Source organism: Aquarana catesbeiana, linkage group LG02 (assembly GCF_042186555.1).
Source record: "Aquarana catesbeiana isolate 2022-GZ linkage group LG02, ASM4218655v1, whole genome shotgun sequence".
In the NCBI taxonomy this organism is placed as follows: Eukaryota; Metazoa; Chordata; class Amphibia; order Anura; family Ranidae; genus Aquarana; species Aquarana catesbeiana.
The window spans coordinates 165,837,080-165,849,685 of NC_133325.1; positions in this window are offsets into that span (position 1 = coordinate 165,837,080).

Below are 12,606 nucleotides of genomic sequence, written 5' to 3' on the forward strand. Positions count from 1 at the left end.
ATGAAATAAAAAAGATGATCTTAGGCCGAGTACATGGATACCAAACATGACATGCTTTAAAATTGCGCACAAACGTGCAGTGGCGACAAACTAAATACATTTTTAAAAGCCTTTAAAAGCCTTTACAGGTTACCACTTTAGATTTACAGAGGAGGTCTACTGCAAAAATTACTGCCCTCGATCTGACCTTCGCGGTGATACCTCACATGCATGGGGCAATTGCTGTTTAAATTTGACGCCAGACCGACGCTTGCGTTCGCCTTTGCGCGGGAGCAGGGGGGGACAGGGGTGCTTTTTTTTTTTTTTTTTTTTCTTTATTAATTTTTTTATTTTTTTTCTTATTTTTAAACTGTTCCTTTCATTTTTATTTTTTTTTTAATCATTTTTATTGTTATCTCAGGGAATGTAAATATCCCCTATGATAGCAATAGGTAGTGACAGGTACTCTTTTTTGAAAAAATTGGGGTCTATTAGACCCTAGATCTCTCCTCTGCCCTCAAAGCATCTGACCACACCAAGATCGGTGTGATAAAATGCTTTCCCAATTTCCCAATGGCGCTGTTTACATCCGGCGAAATCTAAGTCATGAAATGCTCGTAGCTTCCGGTTTCTTAGGCCATAGAGATGATTGGAGCCATTCTGGTCTCTGATCAGCTCTATGGTCAGCTGGCCGAATCACCGGCTGCATTCTCAGGTTCCCTGTTGGGCCAGGAGAGCCAGAGAAAAACATGGAAGACGGTGGGGGGGGGGATCCCTCCCACTGCTTGTAAAAGCAGTCTAGAGGCTAATTAGCCGCTAGGATTGCTTTTACATGAAAGCCGACCGCTGGCTGAAAAGAATGATACCAAGATGATACCTAAACCTGCAGGCATCATTCTGGTATAACCACTCAAAGTCCAGCAACATACCAGTACGTTGCTGGTCCTTGTATTGTAAACTTTTTTTTCATGCAGCCTGTGGGCTGAACGAAAAAAAGATATTGATCAGTGGGTATGCCCACCATTAGAATACCTCCCTTCATCCGCCCACTTCTAATGATGGGCATACATGCACCATTTATATATGCCGAAGCATGGGGGCATCCTCCCGCAAAAGGCAGGAGCAAATTGCTCCTCCACCCACTGCTGCCCCCACGCTTCGGCATATATGCTGAAGTATGTAACTGTGGTGGTGAAATCACCTCCGACAGCGCTGGAGTCACGGCTTTATATATCGTGGGAGCAAACGCTGTTGCTGTCAAGATAAATAAATCCGCGCTGCAACTGAATGGCGTACCTGCTAAGCAAATGATGGTTAACAAAAAAACAAAGTAACATTACAGTATAACAGTAATACTTACCATACCTGCAAAGCAAATACAAAAAAAACCATAGTAAAAAATAAAACATTTAACGCAACCTGTGCCTACCTAAAATATATATATATGCCGAAGCATGGGGGCATCCTCCCGCAAAAGGCAGGAGCAAATTGCTCCTCCACCCACTGCTGCCCCCACGCTTCGGCATATATGCTGAAGTATGTAACTGTGGTGGTGAAATCACCTCCGACAGCGCTGGAGTCACGGCTTTATATATCGTGGGAGCAAACGCTGTTGCTGTCAAGATAAATAAATCCGCTCTGCAGCTGAATGGCGTACCTGAAAACAAAAAAGTGGTTAACAATAAAAAAACAAAGTATAAAAAACATTGCAGTATAGAATGCAGAACAATAGAGAGAGAATAGAGAGAGAGAACAATAAAACGACAACTATTTTTGGTTTTTTTTATTTTATATTTTTTTTGTATTTTTATTTTTGTATTTTTTTTTTTATTTTTTTATTTTTTTTAACACTTTTTTTAGTAACTTTAACTTTTAACTGTAACTGTACCAGGTTTGGGTCTCTCAAAATGCGATGGCATCTTGGGAGACCCTGTGTTAGTGTGCCTAGTCTGTGCCGTGCTGAACCCTACGCTAATACTCCACTAGTGTATGGTAGCGTTCAAAACATTCACCAATGCATAGACCAGGATTGTCAGGACAGGAGGGACAATAATACCGGGTGTCACGCCTAAATCCGTGCTTGCTGCAGACACGACATCTTTTTTGGGGGGCTCGTTGGGTAGGGGTACTCTGGAGGACATAAGGAAAATGCCTCCCGTGCAGCCGGCTTACTGCATCTGGTTGGGGAAGGTGAGGTGGAGCACCGTCTGGATACAGAAGGGCTCTGACGATCTCTTCCTGGAATTTAAGGAAGGATCCAGTCCGTCCTGAAGCTCTGTATAGCACATGAGCATTCAGCAAAGCCAATTGAAATAAATAAACAGACACTTTTTTGTACCAGCGTCTGGCCTTACGGGCAATTAGGTACGGCGCCAACAACTGGTCGTTGAGGTCCACCCCTCCCATATTAAGGTTGTATTCGTGGACACAGAGGGGTTTCTCCACAACACCAGTCGCCGTAGTAATTTGGGTCGTCGTGTCTGCATGAAGGGAGGTAAGAACGAAAACATTCTTATTGTCCCTCCACTTCATAGCGAGCAAATTATTATACTTCAAGCAGGCTCTCTCCCCCAGCCTAAGACGGGACTCTACAAGCCGCTGGGGAAAGCCCCGGCGATTAGGTCGCACGGTGCCACATGCTCCAATCTGATGATCAAACAAGTGACTAAAAAGTGGCACGCTCGTATAATAATTGTCCACGTACAAGTGGTACCCCTTTCCGAATAAGGGTGACACCAAGTCCCACACTATCTTGCCAGCGCTTCCTATGTAGTCAGGGCAGTTGATCGGCTCTACGTGACTATCTTTGCCCTCGTAAACCATAAATCTACATGTATAGCCTGTGGCCCTGTCACAGAGCTTATACATCTTGACCCCGTATCTGGCACGCTTGCTGGGAAGGTACTGTTTGAAGGACAAGCGGCCAGAAAACTTAATCAGGGACTCATCAACGCAGACAACTTGATGGGGGGTAAACAAGTCTGCAAAACGTTGGTTGAAGTGGTTTACGAGGGGCCGAATTTTGTAGAGCCGATCGTATGCAGGGTCTCAACGAGGACGACAGAGTTCATTGTCGTTGAAGTGCATGAACCGCAAAATCTGCTCGTATCGTGCCCTGGCCATGGAGGCAGAGAACACGGGCATATGGTGAATTGGGTCAGTGGACCAATATGACCGCAACTCACTCTTTTTGGTTATGCCCATGAGGAGGGAAAGGCCCAGAAAGATCTTAAATTCGGAGACCGTAATTGGTCTCCAATCTCTGGCAAGGGAGGACTGGGGAATAGTGGCGATGTGTTGACCAGCGTACAAATTGCTTTGGTCCACAATAGATCTATAGAGATCTTCGGTGAAAAACAGCGAATAAAAATCCAGTGGCGTAAAGTCAACTGTTTCCACCTGAATTCCGGGTTGGCCAGTGAAAGGGGGAAGTACGGGTGCTGCAGAAGTGGTGGGTTCCCAATTCGGATTGGCGAATGCAGCAGGAAGGGCACTATGGGCACGACGGGCCTGTGTTCGTCTTCTTGGTGGCAGCGGGACGCTACTTGTGCTTGCCACCTCGCCAGCTTGAACTGCACTTATGGGACTCGCCACGTCACCACGTGATACTGCAGTGCTGGATGTACGACCAGGGTGTACTAGGCCGCTGGTGCTTGCCAGTTCACCAGAAGGAGTAGCGGCACTAGTACCTCTCTGCTCCATACGAGAGCCCTGCGGTTCTTGCACTTCAAGGACAGAAGAAGTTCGGGGTCTGGTACGCCTGACCCTAGCAGGGACCACAACTCCGTCGTCAGAGCTATCTGTCATGGAGCCGCTGTCCTCTACAGGTTCGTATTCTGAGCCTGAACTTGACAGATGAGTGACTTCCTCTTCACTATCTGTCATACTCAGAATCCTGTAGGCCTCTTCACTAGTGTACCTTCGATTTGCCATTTTGGCCTCTAAATTTAGGGGTACACTAGTGAGACTCACAGGCAAAAAAGCTCCTGACTGTTAGCGACTGATTCAAAACGCTACCAAAAAACTGTTAGCGATCGCAGGGATCAGGCCTGACTCTGCGAACGCTGCAGTTATGTGTGCTTAGTGTTTTGTAAGTGACAGTTATCGATCGATACTGCACTTGGGTGGGCTGGGCTGGGCTGGGCCGAGGAGCAAAACGCAGGTGCTAGCAGGTATCTGGGCTGATCCCGCTAACACTGCGTTTCAGGGAACCCTAAACTGCTGGGGAGTATAGATCTGATCGGATCAGATATCGATCCGTTCAGATACTATAGCACTAAGGGAGGTGTATGCTGCGTGCGTGGGTTTTAGCGGTACTGGCGCTAACCTGACGCTGCCTGGGGCGACGCAGACCTTATCAGATCCTAAAAACTTAACTTATATCACCGCCGGGCAATTAGGGGGTTAAACCTTTATAAGGTAATAAACGGCGGGTGCCCTAAAACTATAATAAACTATAATAAACTGTAATAAACTACAAAAAAACAAACTAGCTAACCAGCGTCACCCGTAACACTTATACGGTGATCGCTGGTGAAAGGGTTAACTAGGGGGCAATCAAGGGGTTAAAACCTTTAGCAGGTAGTATATGGGGGTCCCTGTCGCTATAAAACACTGACAGCGAACCTATATACTTACCTCCCTAACTAGCGTCACCTGTGTCACTAATACAGCGATCAGAAAAACGATCGCTTAGCGACACTGGCGACGGGGGGTAATCAAGGGGTTAACTTTTATTAGGGGGGGGTTAGGGGGGTACCCTGGACCTAAAGGGGGGTACCCTAGACCTAAAGGGGGCTAACCTAACTGCCCTAACACTTGTAACTGACACAAACTGACACCAATGCAAAAAAAAAAAAAACTGCTATTGGTGACAGAGTGACAGGGGGTACAGGGGGGTGATCGGGGGGTGATCGGGGGGTGACAGGGGGGTGAAATGTGTGCCTGCGTGTTCTACTGTAAGTGTAGTGTTGGTGCACTTACTTGGATGTCTTCTCTCCTCTGCGTCGGATCAAAAAGACCGACTCGAGGAGAGATGACATCACTTCCTTTCCCTCTGTTTACATTACAGAGGGAAAGGAAGCGTTTCCATTCGCTGGGAGCGATCGGGAGGGGGTGGCCAACAATGGATGGCCTCCCCCTCACCTCTCATCGCCCGCGAACGAGAGCCGACCGCCTATGGCACCGGGGGGGGGTCCGATCGGACCCCCCACCCGCGGGAGGCAGATCACGTACAGGTACGTGATTCTGCCTGCCCGTGCCATTCTGCCGCCGTATATATGCGTTAGGCGGTCGGCAAGTGGTTAAATGAGTCCGAAATACTTAGAAAACACATAGAGACACAAGAACATACCCTTCAAAATAATCTAATATCTGCGGTTATAGATAAAGGGAAATTAATACATTTATCCTCACAAATAAGAGATGAAACAACACATCATTGGTATGATGTATTTGCTGGATGATCACCCACTGCTACGGCAATTCTTAATTTGCTCAATCCGATACTTATTCTAATTTTAGTTTTTGTACTGCTTACCGTGATAAACTGTTGCTTATATAGGAAGATTAAGGCACGAGCAGACAGAATGGAAAGAGAAAGGTATTAGGAACTCTAATGACAAAAAGGGTAACTTGACATCACCCCTTTTCTATTCTCTTTGCTTATAAGATGCAGGTATGGATTTGAGGGATGAGGGTAAATAAAGAAGACTTATCCTCCTCTGACAACCCGCGGTCAGGGATAGTACTCTTTGAAGTATCGGCTGTTCACTTGTTTGCAAGGACCCAGAATCGTGGAGGGGATGATGTCAAAGGGGGAAATTGATAAGGTTGGAAATAATAGGTTAGAGTTCTACTTAAAATAGATTTTTATTTCTCTACATAATGTGTGCGTGTCAGTATATGTTGCAATACTAGTCTTAAGTTTTTCCAGATGTGTCTAGCGTCATGTATGTTGAAATTATACTGCTTGTTACCTTATATGGAAATTTGTTCAAACTGATGCTTCTGTAACCAGTCTATAAAAAGCCCCAATAAAGAGCCGACAGGTTCAGTTGACAGTACGGGACCTTTAAGGCTCGGATCTGATATACAGAAACCTATATTCTGTGTCTTACTTCTTTGAGAGCTAATTTGGCAAAGCAATATAAGCTAGAAGCAGTTAAGTTGAAAACTGCACCTAACAGGTTCAACACTTTGACAAAATGTTGGTTGAGGCTGGGGAAGACAGAGTTCTTATTAAACGCATTGGTAAAAATAACAAAATTAGAGGAAGATGGAGCATCCTAAAAAAAAGATTTCAGAGACTTAACAAGTTAAGTAAAAGGCCCTCTAACATAGTATTTTCAAAAATACTACCTGTGCCACCAACCCACATCAGAGAGGCAACAGAAGCTTAGGGGGTTGAACATGTGGCTGAGAAACTGGTTTTAGAAGGGGAGTTTTTGATTCTTCTGTAGGGACAAACTGCTTCTAAATGGGGAGGGTGCCGCTCTGTTGGAGGAAAAAATGGATAGAAGGCTGGAGGAGCTTGTAAACTAGGATCTGGGACAGAGGGATCAGAAAAGAATATCTCATATGGAGAGCAAGGATCTACAGGGGAATAGGACATAGATGGGGGTGAAATAGGGAGAGAGCAGGGCTCAAACTAGACTGCAGAGATATTGAATCACTAATATCCAATACAAAACTATTTGTGGAATCAAGTTATAACTAAAGAAATTAGTATTAATTAAAGCTAATACAAAATTAAAAGGTATGTTCACAAATGCAAAAAGTCTGGCAAACAAAATATCTGAGCTGGAACTTCTGTTATTTGAGGAGCGCTTTGTCTTGGTGGGAATAATGTAAATATGGTCAGACAGCTTCCATGACTGGGCTGCAAATATGGAGGGGGTGCATTCTATTTTGGAGGGACAGAATTGGCAGAAGGGATGAAAGGGTATGTATGTGAAGCGTTATCTGAACAAGTGATTTAGAGATTACATCACTAACAAGAACTGTGATGGTGCAGAGTCATTACGGCTGAAACTCAATAAGAATGCAGCAAATAGCAAATTACTTGTGGGAGTATGTTATAGGCCGTCCACAAGAAAATCCAGCACAATGGTATGGATCAGCAAATAACTCGTTTATTTATATGCAGGGAAATACAGCCATTGAAAGTCAACACATTTTAGCCATTACAGCCTTAAAGAAGTAGAAAACCCTCACAGTTTTTCACCTTAATGCATTAAGGTGAAAAACCTTTTGTGCTGTAGCAGCCCCCCAGACCCCCCCCCCCTTTTTTTTTTTACTTGAACCCGATTGTTCCAGCAATGGGGACGAGCACAGCATCTCCAGCCGCTGTCTCGGGTCCTCACTGGATAGATTGATAGCAGCGGGAACCATTGGGTCACGCTGCTGTCAATCACATCCAGTGACACGGGAGCTGGAGGGGCGGGGCTGAGTCCTGCTCTCTGTGTCAATGGACGCAGCAGCAGGACTCAGGAGCATGCCCGCACGAGTGCCCCAATGGAAAGTGTCTCTCTGTGTCTAATAGGCGGCACTAATGGTAACTGATAGGCAGCACTGATAGGCTGCACTGATAGATGACACTGATGAGCATTGCTAGGTGGAACTGATATGTGGCATTGATGAGCACTGATAGGTTGTACTGATAGGCAGCATAATCGGGCACTGAAGGTTCTAGTTATGCCTCTGCCTCCTGAAGTGGTCATATAGGTTATATGGGCCAGCCAGTTCTGATGGCTGAGTTAAGATAAGGATTTCCAACAGCGCATCATTCAAATTACAGCAGTTACCCATTTCCATATACCAACTTACTATACTTAAATATAACATCCTCCTCCGCTTCAGACATACTCTGCAAACAGCAATGGTGCGATCTGCTGCACGTGTCAAAAAAGACCCACACCAAATAACCTTTAAAAGTCAGCGGGGAGTCAGCAGCGCCCTGCACCTGCGGAGCTCTGCGGTGTGATGCAATAGGGTAACTGCCATTAAGCTGCCCCCTAGAGGACATTCTGCCTCATTGGAGTTGTGCCTCCTCCTCTCTTCTCTCAGGCACCCAAGTAGAGTCAGTGACCTCATCATCCCCTCCCTTGTCACTGGAGCAAACTTCTCAGTATGCTGCAGCTGGGGGAACATGACTGCTAGTTTCTTGTCCTTCTTGGGCACCTCCTCTCTCTAGGCTCACGTTACTCCCTTCCTCAACCCGGGAAACAACATCGGAGCCTGCAAATTGCTGCACATCCTCTATCAGCATGTACCTGACACTGTGGTTGAATAATTCTGGGGACTCCTCCGTGCATGATGGTGGGGCTACGGAAGGAGTGCCTGTGGACAAGGAGGCGGTGCAATAGGCTACATTGGCAGCTGCATTGGAAGGCACTACTCTGAGCTTGGGTGGCAGAGGATTAGGAAGATGAGGACGGCTTTGTTATCCACTCCACCAACTCTTTTGCATGTTCTGGCTCAATAACACAGCCAGCAGCAGAAAAAAAGGACAAGCGTGCCCCACGGCCACCTGCAGAGGATGCACCATGTCAATGACCAGCACTGTTGACTGTAGACACAGAAGCTGCTTGCCCTCTTTTAGTGGCGTGTGAGCGTCTGCCTCTCCTTGGTGGCCTTCCGGACATGATGTACACTTTGTACACTGCATTAGATACTGTGTACACCACCAGAAGTGTAGTAGAAACTCTACACACTGTATTAGATACTGTGTACACCGCCTGCACTGTATTAGCAACTGTACTACGGCTGCACAGTATTTTATACTGTGCACACCACCAGAAGTGTAGTAGACACTGTACACACTGTATTAGATACTGTGTACACCGCCTGCACTGTATTAAAAACTGTACTATGGCTGTACTATATTGTGTACTGTGTACACCACCAGAAGTGTAGTAGAAACTGTACACACTTTATTAGATACTGTGTACACCACTAGAAAAATAGTAGAAACTGTACTACGGTTGCACTGTATTGTGTACTGTATACACTTCCAGAAGTGTAGTAGAAACTGTACACACTGTATTAGATACTGTGTACACTGCCTGCACTGTATTGGCAACTGTACTATAAATGCACTGTATTTTATACTGTGTACACCACCAGAAGTGTCGTAGACACTATACACACTGTATTAGATACTGTGTACACCACCAGAAAAGTAGTAGAAACTGTACTACAATCGCACTGTATTTTATACTGTATACACCACCAGCAGTGTAGTAGACACTGTACACACTGTATTAGATACTGTGTACACCGCCTGAAGTGTATTAGAAACAGTACGCCACGGAATGCACTGTAGATATAGGCTACACTGGATGCAGAGTATATATATATATATATTATATATAAATATGAAGCCCTAGGGCTGATGCTGCGCTAAAACTAAAAATTTGTGAAATACCAAATAAGCTGCTGACATCAAAAAAGTCCAGTACAAAAACTCCAAATAAAGTGCAAATATCCAACAAGTGATGCAGCACTAATTAAATCATACATATATTATTATAAATATAAATATACATAAAAAAATAGTGAAAGAATATCCAAGTAAAAAAAAAGAAAAAAGTGAAAAAAAAGGAAAACTAAGGTAAGGTCCCATCAAAGATGCTTGCTGGTAATAATCTACAATTTATGTACAATTGCGCCTAATTCGCTGAAATTGTCCTTTAGGCACCGCAGCCAGCCATGACCTGTGATGGCAGCTAGATAAAGGCAGGGCTTTTTTTCTCGGAGAATAGGTGCAGGAACTCCCCCCTGTCTGAGTCACCCCTTGTCTCTGCCCCCTACCCACCTCTGACCACCGTCCCTTGATTCCACCCCCTACCCACCTACCAGTACTGCCCCTTTTAAAGAATACAGAACCAAGTATCATTTTGTGGTGCTAAATCATTTGTATGGAACATGTTAATGATACAAAGAAAAGCAGTAAAATAGATCCCCTGCAGCCAGCAACAATAGAATCCCAGCAATAGATCCCACACAACAATAGACTCCCTCAGCACCAATGGACTCCACCCCAACAACAATAGATTCCCTGCAGCAACAGTGAACCCCCCACAACAAAATATCACACCCAGTAACAAAATATCCACCCAAGCAACATTAGACCCCCCCAGCAGCAACAGATCTCCCAGCAGCCAGCATCAATAGATCCTCCAGCAGCCAGTAAAAATAGACCTCTCCCTCAACAGTAGATCCCTTCCAGCAACATAAGACCCCCCCCCCAGCAACAATAGATTTCCCATCAGCAACAATAGACCCTCACACAAAATCAGATCTCCACCAGTGACAATAGATCCCCCAGCAGCCAACATCAATAGACCCTCCAGCACACCCCACACCCCATGCTATTACATACATACAGTGCTGGAGGTGCCGTAACTGCGTTCCCCCGCGTTCCCGCTGAAAAAAACTCCTGGATAAAAGGGATGTACGCATTTCGATCAGTCTCCTTGAAATATGTGCTAGTGCCGTGGTTCTCAACTCCAGTCCTCGGGACCCACCAACAGGCCAGATTTTAATTATTACCTTGGGGAGCTGCAGACTAGAATACTGCAATCACTGAGCAGCAAGTGATATCACCTGTGATGTATTTCAGCTATCTTGCAAACCTTTTCTGTTGGTGGGTCCTGAGGACTGGAGTTGAGAACCACTGTGCTAGTCACAAACCGCCCATCCTTGCTGGTAATGTTTAAGTCCAAAAAATGAATTTGGGTATCACTAGCTTCATATTGCAAAGAGATACCCCTATTGTTATCGTTTAATTTGAGGAAAAAAAGCTTCAAGTGAGGATAAATTCCCCTCCCATAGGACAACCACCATACGTGATGACACTTTCATCCTGGCCAATCCCCAGACGATGTCCTTTTGCTGATGAAACGCGTAGGGTGGAGCCTCCAACAGTGACGTCATCATGCTCTTTCCTTCCGAGAAAGGTGGATGGGCGCGTGACATAGGAAGTAGAGGGAGACCGATGGTTGTATCGCAACTCCGGGTTATTGTATGCACACAGCCTGTCTGCTGATAGATGACTCCTCTTTTGTAAGTGCAATACTTATGTTTTCATTAAATTTTAATACCAAACGTACTACACCATGGAAGTCCTTTTTGCTTTGTGTTTCTGAGTACCTATAGCATCAGCGGGAGTTTTGGATTTTCCACAAGGGTTTGAGGGAGACCATACTTCCCTAAAGCTGGGTGAGACTGCTGTGGCGTTCTGGTAAGCAGGTTATCTATACACTTTGGGTGGTGATCTGGATGCACTTCGTTTGTTTAAGAAGACGTTGTCACGATCTTCTTTCTGCAATAAATTTTGCTCATCTAGATGGATACTGTTTTTTAAGAATCTATGGACTTTTTCTTTGATGGGACCGTGCCTTAGTTTTCCTTTTTTTCATTTTTTTCTTTTTTTCACTTGCATATTCTTTCACAAATTTTTTATGTATATTTATAATAATATATGTATGATTTAATTAGCGCTGCATCATTTGTTGGATATTTGCACTTTATTTGGAGTTTTTGTACTGGACTTTTTTGATGTCAGCAGCTTATTTGGTATTTCACTAATTTTTAGTTTTAGTGCAGCATCAGCCCTAAGGCTTCATATTTATATTACTTATTAACCAGTTACTAGACCTTGCTGCTTAAATGGTTCATCATGGACATTTTTGATTTTAGATCTCACCATTAATTAAATGTTGATGGAGATTTTGATGGTAATATAGAACAGCCTGATGAAATATGCGGGTTGTTTCTTAGATTAAAAAACCTCTAAATATCGGAACTTCATACCAGTTGGGATGTGGCCTATCTTGAACATTACATTGAAAAGAAAATGGTACCCCGTAGTCTAAGGTGGGAGGTGAACCTCCAAAAAGGTAAAACTGATTTGGAGGGTTGGTTTGTATATTTTAACTAAACTGGTATCAAATTCTTTCTAGAAAAGAAATTAAACTTAAAGCTTTGAATGATGAGATTATTTTGGTCAAAGACAAACTAATTCCATTCAAGGATCAGGAGGTTTATAAACAAAAATCTGATTCATTGCGGCAATGTTTGGAAAAGGAGGATAATGATCAAAAATCCAAAAAAAGAGAAAAAATATGACAGGGATTTTGCAGATTATTTCCAATATAGTCGTCTTTAAATGGCAAATTAAAATTGATGTAATTGTAGAGGGTGAAGGAGCCAATGCCAATATGGCCACTTCATCTCAACCTCCTCCTACCACATTCCCCAATACTGTGATACCACCTCCCCTTTCAAATAGGGTGAATGAGAGAAATATTGTTAGGAGTTTCATAATAATAACAATAAGTTTAAAAATAATTATCCTCAACGAAGAGCATCATTTAAGGAAAATCCTACCTACGTGAACCATTGGGAACACAGGGAAGATCCTAGGGATTTTGTAGATAATTATAATTCAGATTTAAGGAGTCAAAGCCCTAGAAACAGACCCATCCCCTTGCAAAACAGATTTGCACCTTTATCCAACTATCAGGGAGATAGATTTGAGGATAATCAAGCTATCACGAGACATCCTAATCAATACAATGATTATCCTGTATCACAAAGGGACAACTATCATGATTCCCCTTT